The sequence below is a fragment of the Pseudorca crassidens genome, chromosome X (assembly GCF_039906515.1).
Source record: "Pseudorca crassidens isolate mPseCra1 chromosome X, mPseCra1.hap1, whole genome shotgun sequence".
Classification (NCBI taxonomy): domain Eukaryota; kingdom Metazoa; phylum Chordata; class Mammalia; order Artiodactyla; family Delphinidae; genus Pseudorca; species Pseudorca crassidens.
Genome location: NC_090317.1, coordinates 27,809,592 through 27,822,322, shown reverse-complemented (window position 1 = coordinate 27,822,322; position 12,731 = coordinate 27,809,592). Strand labels below are relative to the sequence as shown.

Below are 12,731 nucleotides of genomic sequence, written 5' to 3'. Positions count from 1 at the left end.
TCCATACAAGATTTAAAAATCAGTTGTGAAGTCCCACAGTATAATCTGTGGGTTTTTTTATTGGAGTTCTATTGAATCTAAAATTGATGTGGGGGTAATGGACATATTTAAAATATTAAGTCCATAAATTCATTAACATGATATATCTCTACATTCAGGAAATCTTTAATATCTCCTATTAAAATTTTATAATTGTCTCCAAAGACAATTGCAATACTGTGATACATTTGTTCTTACTTCATGATTTTGACAGTATTGTGAATGGTATACTTTATTTTTTGTGTGTGTTACTGGCATGTTGAAATACAATTGATATTTTTTAAAGTTAATGTTTTATATAGCCAACAAACCTACTAAACTGCCTTATCTTTTAGCTGCCTTATTAATACTAAAATATTTATCAGTTGATTCTTTTAGATATTTTTACATATGCCATTGTGGTAGGCAAAAATATGGCTCCTCCCTGCAAAAACTCCACATGCTAATTCACAGACCCAATCTCCTAGGACCCTGTGAATATGATGAGATTATCCTGAATTGTTCATTTCGTCCAAATGTAATCACCTGAGCCCTTAAAAGTGAAGAGAAAGGCTTAAGAAGAAGTAAGAGAGATCTAAGGAATGGTAAGGATTTAGCACACTGCAATTGTCTTGAAGAAGAAGGGATTCCTATGTCATAAGAATAACATGTTCCTACAACCACAAGGAATTGAATTCTTGTAACGCAGGTGAGCTTGGCAGAGGAGCCTGAGCCTCAGATAAGAACTGAAACTCTGGTCAATATTTTTATTTTAGCTGGGTGGGACAATAAGCAGAGTATCTAGCCATGTTTTCCTTTATGAATTTTATAATTTTAGCTATTACATTTTGGTCCTTGATTTATTTTGAGTTAAGTTTTGTATGTCGTGGAGTGTAGGGTTCCAACTTCATTCTTTTGCATGTGAATATCCTATTTTCCCAGCACCATTTGTTGAAGACTGTACTTCCCCCATTGAATGGTTATGGCTCCCTTCCTCTTTCTAATTTTTAATAGGTTTTTTTCTGCCTTAATGTTCTTGTTACCACCTCTGGTATAACGTTGAGTAGCATGGGAAACTTTTCAAACTTTCACTATTATGTATGAGATTGGTTGTAGTTGTCATTGTTGTTCTTGGGGGAGGTTGTAAATACTTTTTTTTTTTTTTTGCGGTACGTGGGCTTCTCACTGCCGTGGCCTCTCCCGTTGCGGAGCAAGGCTCTGGACGCACAGGCTCAGCAGCCATGGCTCACGGGCCCAGCCGCTCCGCGGCATGTGGGATCCTCCCAGACCAGGGCACGAACCCGCGTCCCCTGCATCGGCAGGCAGACTCTCAACCACTGCGCCACCAGGGAAGCCCCAACATAAACTAATATTGGACTTTATCAGATGCTTTTTCTGGATATTTTGAAATTATCATGTGATGTTTCTTGTTTAATTACCTAATGCAAAGCTTCATACTACTGAATTACCTAATATTAAACTCACCTTATGTTTCTCTGATAAACTTAATACAGTAATGTTGTAATATACTTTTTATAACGTACTTTTTATATTTGATTTGCATTTTGTTTAGGATTTTGAAGCTTACAAGAATGACTGATCTGTAAGCTTTGCTTCATTACAATACTATTGATAGGTTTTTGATCAAGATCATTTAGCTTAATAAAAAGTGTTGATGTGGGTACACTCTTCTGCTTTCTAGAAGAGTTTCTCTAATATTATAATTGTTTTTTTTTGTGAACATTCAGTATATTTTCTCAGTGGGAAGATACATTATTAATATAATTTCTTTTTTAATATTTATACTACTGACATATTCAGATTTTCAATTTTTTTTATCAATTTCATTGTTATATTATCTTCTGAACCTATTTCATTTAACTTTACAATTATATTATCATAAAGTTAACATTCTCTTTTTAAGTTTTAATGTCTATAACCATCTTTAATTTTGTTAATTTTAATTTTGTTTAATATTATTTATTTTCATTCCTGATATTCATTAATTGTGCCTGCTTTATTTTCTTACTTTCTCACTCAGTCTTGCCTAGAGGATAAATTTTATTGATCTTTTCAAAGAACCAACTTTTCTTACTGTATCAACTTTGTTTCTGTTTTATTCATTTCTGTTCTGTATTTATCTCAACAAAATACTAGCAAACAGAATCCAACAGCATATTAAAGGGATCATATACCATGATCAGTGGGGTTTATCCCAGGAATGCAATGTTTCTTCAATATATGCAAATCAATCAATGTGATACACCATATTAACAAATTGAAAGATAAAAACCATATGATAATCTCAATAGATGCAGAGAAAGCTTTCGACAAAATTCAACACCCATTTATGATAAAAACCCTCCAGAATGTAGGCATAGGGGGAACTTACCTCAACATAATAAAGGCCACATATGACAAACCCACAGGCAAAATCATTCTCAATGGTGAAAAACTAAAACCATTTCCTCTAAGATCAGGAACAAGACAAGGTTGCCCACTCTCACCACTCTTATTCAACATAGTTTTGGAAGTTTTAGCCACAGCAATCAGAGAAGAAAAGGAAATAAAAGGAATCCAAATCGGAAAAGAAGAAGTAAAGCTGTCACTGTTTGCAGATGACATGATACTATACATAGAGAATCCTAAAGCTGCTACCAGAAAACTACTGGAGCTAATCAATGAATTTGGTAAAGTAGCAGGATACAAAATTAATGCACAGAAAACTTTTGCATTCCTATACACTTACGATGAAAAATCTGACAGAGATATTAAGGAAACCCTCCCATTTACCATTGCAACAGAAAGAATTGAATACCTAGTAATAAACCTACCTAAGGAGACAAAACACCTGTATGCAGAAAACTGTGACACTGATGAAAGAAATTAAAGATGATACCAACAGATGGAGAGATATACCATGTTCTTGGATTGGAAGAAGGAACATTGTGAAAATGACTCTACTACCCAAAGCAATCTACAGATTCAGTGCAATCCCTGTCAGACTACCAATGACATTTCTCACAGAACTAGAACAAAAAATTTCACAATTTGTATGGAAATACAGAAGACCCCAAATAGCCAAAGCAATCTTGAGAATGAAGAACGGAGCAGGAGGAATCAGGCTCCCTGACTTCAAACTATACTACAAAGCTACATTAATTGAGGCAGTATGTTACTGGCACAAAAGCAGAAATATAGATCAATGGAACAGGATAGAAAGCCCAGAGATAAACCCATGCACATATGGTTACCTTATTTTTGATAAAGGAGGCAAGAATATACAATGGAGAAAAGAAAGCCTCTTCAGTAAGTGTTGCTGGGGAAACTGGACAGGTACAGGTAAAAGAATGAAATTAGAACACTCCCTAACACTACACACAAAAATAAACTCAAAATGGATTAAAGACCTAAATGTAAGGCCAGACATTATACAAGTCTTAGAGGAAAACATAGGTAGAACAGTCTATGACATAAATCACAGCAAGATCCTTTTTGACCCACCCGCTATAGAAATGGAAATAAAAACAAAAATAAACCAATGGAACCTAATGAAACTTAAAAGCTTTTGCACAGCAAAGCAAACTATACACAAGACATAAAGACAACCCTCAGAATGGGAGAAAATATTTGCATATGAAGCAACTGACAAAGGGTTAATTTCCAAAACGTACAAGCAGCTCATGCAGCTCAATATTAAAAAAACAAACAACCGAATCCAAAAATGGGCAGAAGACCTAAATAGACATTTCTCTAACGAAGATATACAGATTGCCAACAAATAGATGAAACAATGCTCAACATCACTAATCATTAGAGAAATGAAACTCAAAACTACAATGAGGTATCACCTCACATCTGTCAGAATGGCCATCATCAAAATATCTACAAACAATAAATGCTGGAGAGGATGTGGAGAAAAGGGAACCCTCTTGCACTGTTGGTGGGAATATATAATTGATACAGCCACTATGGAGAACTGTATGGAGGTTCCTTAAAAACCTAAAAATAGAACTACCATATGACCCAGCAAACCTACTACTGAGCATATACCCTGAGAAAACCATAATTCAACAAGTCATGTACCACAGTGTTCATTGCAGCACTATTTACAATAGCCAGGACATGGAAGCAACTTAAGTGCCCATCAACAGATGAATGGATAAAGAAGATGTGGCACATATATACAATGGAATATTACTCAGCCGTAAAAAGAAACGAAATTGAGTTATTTGTAGTGCAGTGGATGGATCTGGAGACTGTCATACAGAGTGAATTAAGTCAGAAAGAGAAAAACAAACACCATATGCTAACACATACATATGGAATCTAAAAAGAAAAAACGGTTCTGAAGAACCTAGGGGCAGGACAGGAATAAAGACGCAGATGTAGACAATGGGCTTGAGGACACGGGGAGGGGGAAGGGTAGGCTGGGATGAAGTGAGAGAGTGGCATGGACATATATACTGTAGCAAATGTAAAATAGATAGCTAGTGGGAAGCAGCCACATGGCACAGGGAGATTAGCTCGTTGCTTTGTGTCCACCTAGAGGGGTGGGATAGGGAGGGTGGGAGGGAGATGCAAGAGCGAGGACAAATGGGGATAAATGTATATGTATTGCTGATTCACTTTGTTATACAGTAGAAACTAACACACCATTGTAAATCAATTATATCAATAATCAATTTTGTACATTCTATACAAAAAAGAATGTATATTCTGCTGCTGTTACAAACAGTAATGTATACGTGGCCATATGCATATGTTAATTTTGTTTTTCACATCTTCTCTAGCCTTATTTTCTGTATGTTCTGTCATTTACTGACAAAATTCTTTGTCTAGGTATGACTTTTATAACATCAAAATAAATCTCCCACAGAACTATGGAGATATTGCTCTGTTCTCTAGTCTGATTCTTGTTTTGTTTTAGGGATTGCTTTTATATTTTCTTTCTGAAGTTAAAAAAAATTGAATATTTGTGGTTCAGAAGTTTCACCCAATTGTTTCAGATTTTTAAACTTAAAAAATATTCCCTTTTGGACTTTCCATAATGACACTTAGTTCATTCTTCTATTCAGAGTTATTTTACACTATTTATTTCCCTCCTACTCTTCATTGTCTATAGTCTATTTATTTTGATCCCTGTTAAAAGGATATTGGAACTATTGCACCCATTTTATGTATCTCACTTATTTTTCTTCTCATCTTTTTATACATTTTCACTGCACTCCTGGAAAATACCTGAATTTAATCTTATGTTTATTAATTACATCTTCAGCTTGGGTCATTCTGTTATTTAGCCAAAATATTAACTTTTAATTTCAATAAAGTTCATGGACATTAAAAATGGCTGCCTCTGAGAGCTTTGAGAAAGTATAGCATTATAAAAAGTAGAGGATGAGGATGCAGCAATGAGGGTGCAACTTCAATGTTAGAATTAATAGGAAAATATAAATTATAAGATTACATAATGTGTTCACTTTGCAGAATTTTAATGCTTTCAGTTACATCATGTTGGTTTTCTTCACTAGTTGATTCTTGATTGTATATCCATATTTACATATAATGGTTAAGATTGATTCAAATTGGCCACTTCTTTAGGCATAAATAATTCACCTTTTCTCTTTTCATGAATGCAGGTTTGAATTAACAGGTTACCCTTGGCTTGGATAGTTGTTGAGGGGCATATTGTAGTTACTAGGATTCCTTTAGAGTTTAGTTTTTCCTGGGGTTCTGAATTTAGGGAATCTGTGTCCTTTGTGATGGTTGACAGGAAATTAAAGCACTCTGCTTATTCCTATATAATTTGTCGTATTTTAGAGTACCCTACTTGTGTTTTTATCCTGTGGTCAAAACACTGAAAACAGCCACTTTAAGAAAGAGGGAATGAAATTTGTTTACTGACCTTTAATTACATGGGAAAAGTACCCATGTTCCTTTCAATTCCTGTTGTTATTGTTCTTATAGTTATACACAGTTTCTGCTCAGAGTAATATTTGTGGGGCCCTCTCTTTCTCTCAGTGAGACTGAAAGTTCTTCAGCTCTTTTTGTTTTCATTATTAATCTGTTCTGTCTTTTTTATAATTTTAAAAGTTTCTTTTTTTGTCTGCTGGAGATGTACTTTCTTTCATAGTGTTATTATTCTTCTGTTTTAATAAAATTTTGAGAAGGTGGTAGGGTGAATATATGTATTATGTTTTCAAATTGAACTATATTTTCTATTTACTAATGAATATTTTAAATTCAAAGGCCAACTGAACTCATTGTAACAAGTGGAATAATACAAAAATGCATAAATTAAATGTTAAACTCCCTGCTCACATAGAAAGCACTGATAGACTAGGCTTGACTGCTATCCTTTGTAAGTCCTGCTTACAAGGTTGGTCTTCACTAACATCTGAGAACTTGGATTTAGGGAAGGTTCCCATCATTCTAACTGGTAGGAGTGGCTCACTGTGCCTACACTATTTATATGAATAATGTGGCTTATCCTGCCTTCCTTCTGCGAGTATGCAGTTTTGACACATGATAGGCAGACAGTGCCTAATATGATCAGCCCTCAATAAAATTCTGGGAACTAGGTCTCTAATGAGCTTATTTATAGACAAAATTTCATTTGTATTTTCACAACTCATTGCTAGGAGATTTAAGCATGTTTTGTGTGACCCCAAAGGGAGAGGGCTTGTGCCTGGTTTTCTCTGGACTTTGTCCCCTTTGACTTTTCCCTTTGCTAATTTTGCTTTATATTCTTTCACTGTAAAAAAAACATAGTGATGGGTGACATTATATACTAAGACCTCTTAGTCCTCCTAGCAAGTCATCAAACTGTGAGTGGTCTTGGGGACCTCTGACACACTGCTCTAATTTATTACTACCCTCTTGATTCATGTATGTTGAGCCATACTTGCATCCCAGGGATAGATCCCACTTGGCCATAGTGTATAATCCTTTTAATGTACAGTTGAATTTGGTTTGATAATGTTTTATTGAGGATATTTGCATTTATGTTTATCCAGGATATGAGCCTGTGCTTTTCTTTTCTTTAGTGTCTTTGTATAGCTTTGCTATCACTGTGATGCTGGCCTTCTTAAATGTTTCTATATGTCCCCCCTTTTGTTTTTTGGAAGAGTTTAAGAATGTTTGATAGAATTTACCCATGAAGTCCTCTGGTCCTGGGCTTTTCTTTGTTGGGAGGTTTTTGACTACTGATTCAATCTCCTTATTTGTTATTGGTCTGTTTAGGCTTCCTATTTCTTCTTGACTCTGCTTTAGTAGGTTGTATGTTTCTAGAAGTTTATTTTTTCCCAGGTTATCCAATTAGTTGATATATCATTGTTTATAATAGTCCCTTAAGATAATCTTTATTTCTGAAACATTCATTAGAATGTCTCTTATTTGTTTCTGATATTTTGAGTCTTCTCTCTTTTCTTCTCTTTTTTTCTTGTGCAGGGGAAGCCATGGTGGAGGGGATTCCTCTTGACACTGAGTTGTACTGGCAAGGGGGATGGAATGATGCAGGTAAAATCTTTCTACTATTTTTATGCTGTAAATGAATATTTGAGTATGTGATTCTTGCATTACCATCTGTAGAAGCTGTTCCACTATCTCTTAATTTTCAATGCAGCAGATTAAAATTTGAGATTACATTGATACCTGAAATTTCTATACTGAAAGGTATATGCTAGTCTTTTCTGATTCGTATGTTTACCTCTCTTTTCCAACAGTGGTAAAAATGGCTCTCATTATTTATGCATTTACTTAAGCAAGTATACACAGAGGTAGTTTCAGATTTGTGAATCCATAACACTTCAGAAAGAAAATCTATTAACTTAGAATTCAATATTTCTTTTTTTAAATTAAATTTTTAATTGAATTATAGTTGCTATACAATCTTATATAAGTTACAGGTGTACAATATACTGATTCAAAGGGTCTACTCCATTTATAGTTATTATAGTTATTTATAGTTATTATAGTTATTTATAGTTATAGTTATTATAAAATATTTGCTCTGTTCCCCATGTGGTACAATATATCCTTGTAGCTTATTTTATGCCTAATAGTTTGTACCTCTTAATCCCCTACCTCTATATTGCCCCTCCCCCTTTCCTTTCCCCACTAGTAACTACAAGTTTGTTCTCTACATCTGTGGGTTTCCTTTTTTGTTATATTCACTAGTTTGTTGTATTTTTTAGATTCCACATATAAGTGATATGATACAGTTATTTGTCTTTCTCTGTCTGACTTATTTCACTTAGCATAATACCCTCCAAGTCCATCCATGTTGCTGCAAATGACAAAATTTCATTCTTTTTTATGGCTGAGTATTATTCTATAGTGTGTATATACGTGCGCACACACACACACACACCACATTTTTATCCATTCATCTGTTGATGGACACTTAGGTTGGTTTCACATCTTGGCAATTATAAATAATGCTTTTATGAACATCGGGGTGCATGTATGTTTTTGAATTAGTGTTTTTGTTTTTCTCAGCTATATATCCAGGAGTGGAGTTGCTGGGCCATATGGTAGTTCTATTTTTAGTTTTTTTGAGAAGCCTTCATACTGTTTTCCACAGTGACTGCACCAATTTACGTTCCCACCAACAGTGTACAAAGATTCCCTTTTCTTCACATCCTGGCCAACGTTTGTTATTTGTGTTCTTTTTGATGATAGCCATTCTGACATGTGTGAGGTGATATCTCATTGTGCTTTTGCTTTGCATTTCCCTGATGATTAGCAATTTTGAGCATCTTTTCATTTGCCTGTTGGCCATCTGCATTTCCTCTTTGGAAAAACGTCTGTTCAGTTCTTCTGCTCATTTTTTAATTGGGGTGTTTGTGGGGTTTTTGATATTGACTTGTATGAGCTATTTATATATATTGGATATTAACCCCTTATTGGTCATATCATTTGCAAATATTTTCTCCCTTTCATTAGGTTGTCTTTTTTTTTTTTTTTTTTTTTTTTTTGCGGTATGCAGGCCTCTCACTGTTGTGGCCTCTCCCATTGCAGAGCACAGGCTCAGGACGCGCAGGTCCAGTGGCCGTGGCTCACGGGCCCAGCTGCTCCGCGGCATGTGGGATCTTCCCGGACTGGGGCATGAACCCGTGTCCCCTGCATTGGCAGGTGTACTCTCAACCACTGCGCCACCAGGGAAGCCCCATTAGGTTGTCTTTTTATTGATGGTTTCTTTTGCTGTGCAAAACTTTGAAGTTTAATTAGGTCCCATTTGTTTATTTTTGCTTGTATTTCCTTTGCTTTATGGAACAGATCTAAAAAATATTGCTATGACTTATGTCAAAGTGTGTTCTGCCTATGTTTTCTTCTAGGAGTTTTATGATATCTGGTCTTACATTTAGGTCTTTAATCCATTTTGAGTTAATTTTTGTAAATGGTGTTAGAGAATGTTTTAATTTCATTCTTTTACAAGTAGCTGTCCAGTTTTCCCAGTACCAGTTATTGAAGAGGCTGCCTTTTCTCCATTGTATATTCTTGCCTCTTTTGTCGTATATTAATTCACCATAAGCGCGTGGGTTTATTTCTGGACGCTCTATCCTCTTCCATTGATCTATGTGTGTGTTTTTGTGCCAGTACCATACTGTTTTGATGACTGTGGCTTTGTACTGTAGTCTGAAGTCAGGGAGGGTGATTCTTCCAGCTCTGTTCTTCTTTCTCAAGATTGTTTTGGCTATTCGGGGTCTTTGGTGATTCCATACAAATTTTGACATTATTTTTTCTAGTTCTGTGAAAAATGCCCTTGGTATTTTGGTACGGATTCCTTTGAATCTGTAGATTGCAATTCAGTATTTTTTGTACCCATTTAATAGATAAAATTACCATACAGTGAAATGTTCACATTCTTAAAGTTCATTTTGATGAGCTTGATATATGCTCCAGAAAGTTTCTTCATATCCCTTCCCAGTTAATCTACTCCAGAGGAAATCTTGTTCTTATTTTTTTTACCTTGGATTAATTTTACTTAATCTATAGTTTTAAATAAAATGAATGCTATACTATGAACTCTTTGTGTCTATTTTTGTTCAGCATGTTAGCAGTGAGATTCTTCCCCATTTATGTATCAACATTTTTCCTATGTAGTGCCAAGTAGTATTCCACTATATGAATGTTACAATTTGTTTTTCCATTCTCCTGTTGAAGTATATTTGGATTTTGTCTCATTTTTAGCTATTTTGGATAAAATCTCTATGAATATTCTTGTACAAATCTTTTTAGGGAGATATTTTTACATATCTCTTTAGTAAAGTTTCATCTCATATAAAAAATATAATCCTGATGGGATTATGATGGATATTATTTTGAAACAGTCTGTTCTATTCTGCTCTATTCTCAATCAGACTCAATTTTGATCCACTGACCTATTTATCTTTGTGCCACAGCCACACTGTCTTAATTAGTGTTGTTGGAACATAAACTTAAATTCAAGCAGTTTGTCCTCATAATGTGTACTTATCTTTCAATATTGTTTTGGCCATTGTAACTCTTTTGCATTTCTACATATAATTTAGAGTCAGGTTTCAGAGTAGATGTTTTGGGTATATTTTGATTTTTACTTTTAAATATTTTACATTATTCAAAATAGAATTTTAATTTCATTTTGTTTGCTGATAGTATGCAGAAATAGAATTTATGTTTTGTATTGACCTTATATTTTTGAATCTTGTTAAATTAACTTATAACAGTAGCTTTTAATTTGTTTAGGAACTATTACATAGAGAGTCATATTTTGTTGCACTAAAAGAAAAGTTTGGTTTCATCCTTTTCAATATTTAGGCCTTTTGTTTCTATTGTCTTATTGCAATGACTTGGATATCCTGTGTAGTGTTCAGTAGAAATGGTTAGAGCAGGAGGATCATAGTCCTTTTCTGGATCTTAAAGGGGAAGCATTCAAAATTTTATTATCATTATGTTAGCTCTAGGTTTTTCATTGATACTTTTTTCAGATTAAATAATTTCCATTATATTCCTAGTTTGCTGAGAGTTTTTATCATGGATAACTGTCAAATTTTGTCAAATAATTTTCCTGCATATATTGAGATGATCATATGGTTTTATCATTCATTCTGTTAGTGTGGTGAATGACATGGATAGATTTTCAAATGTGAAACCAACCTCGAATTCTTTGAGTAAACTCTACCTAGTAATGTTGTATAATCCTTTTGGCATATTACTAGTTTCAATTTATTAATGCTTTGTTAAGTATTTTTGTCATTGTTCATGAAGATATTGATCATTTGTTTTCTGTTCTTGTAATGTATTTTTCTGATTTTAAGATCAAGATTATGTTGTCTCTTTTGGAAAGCACCTAAGGAGGGGGTCTGGTTGTCACAGGAACCAACCTTGATTAGATGGTGTGAACTATCAGTCCCACCCACAGAGAGGAGAGAAGGGTTAGAGATTGAATCAGTCACCAGTGGTCAATGAGTTAATCAATCTTGCTTGTATAATAAAGCCTCTATAAAAAAAACAAAAAGATGGGATTTGGAGGGCTTCTGGATTCGTGAACATGTAGAGGTGCTAGAAGAGTGGGGCATTCGAAGAGGGCTCGGAAATTCTGCCACCCCCCCTTCTCCATACCTTGCCCTCTGCTTCTCATCCATTTGGTTATTCCTGAGTTATATCCATTTATAATAAACCAGCGATGTAGTAAAAAAAAAAAATAGAGTATGTAATCCTCATAAAATGATTCGGGAAGTATTTCCTCCCCTATTTTCTAAAATAGTTCTGTAGGATTGGAATTATTTCTTATATACATGTTGGATACAATTCATGTGAAAACATCAAGGTCTTGTTTTCTTTGTTGGTAGATACTTAACTGATGATTTAATGCTTTTAATAAGTAAAGGGTTATTCAGTTTTCTATTTCTACTTGGGTCCATTTGATAATTTGTGTCTTTAAAGGATTTTGTCCAATTTATCTAAATATTTGAATTTATTCGCATACAATTGTTAATAATACCATTCATAATTTTAAAGCTTAAATGATTTGCAGTAATAGTCCCTATTTTTTTCCCTGATACTGGAAATTTGGTGCTTCATTCATTGTTCTTATCTAAGATTGCATCAATTTTATGGATCTTTTAAAAGGACCAACTGTGCTTCAATTGATTTTCTTCTTTGTCCATTTTCTAAGTCATTGATTTCTGCTCTTATCTTTTTTATGTTCTTTCTTGTACTTTGGGCTCAATTTGTTCTTTTTGTAGTTGTGTAAGGTAGAAACTTAGATCATTTACTTGAGGTAATTGTTCTTTTCTAATCTAAGCATTTAAAGCATAGCTTTCCACCTAAACACTGTTTTAGCTTTACTCATGGGTTATTTAGAAGTATGTTGTTTAATTTCCAAATAATTGTGAAATTTCTAGATATCTTTTATTGATGCTGGTTCCTAACTTATTTTCCTTGAGTCAGAGAACATAGCCTGAAAAATTATAAAATTTGAAATTGATTGAGACTTGTTTCACAGCCCAGTGTATGGTCTATGATGTTAAACATTACATGTGCACTTGAAAAGAATTTGTTTTGTGTAGTTTTGGGGTTAGTGTTTAATATATGAAAGCTAGGTGAATATGTAGTTTTACTATCAATAACTGAGAGAGGAGTGCTATAATTTTGAGGTATGATGATGGATTTTACCTGTTTCTGCTGATTTTTTGTCAGTTTTTTATGCATTATTAGGCACATTTAAA

At 34.1% G+C, this 12,731-nt stretch overlaps 1 long non-coding RNA gene across 1 annotated transcript in view; it reads left to right on the top strand.

The window, feature by feature from the left end:
• Window positions 1-7,526, top strand: part of LOC137216853 (uncharacterized) — a 282,703-nt gene extending 275,177 nt beyond the window's left edge. Inside the window, exon 3 of the long non-coding RNA XR_010939872.1 lies at window positions 7,468-7,526. This is a non-coding gene — a long non-coding RNA (uncharacterized lncRNA). The remainder of the gene's footprint in view (window positions 1-7,467) is intronic.
• Window positions 7,527-12,731: the final 5,205 nt, after the last annotated feature.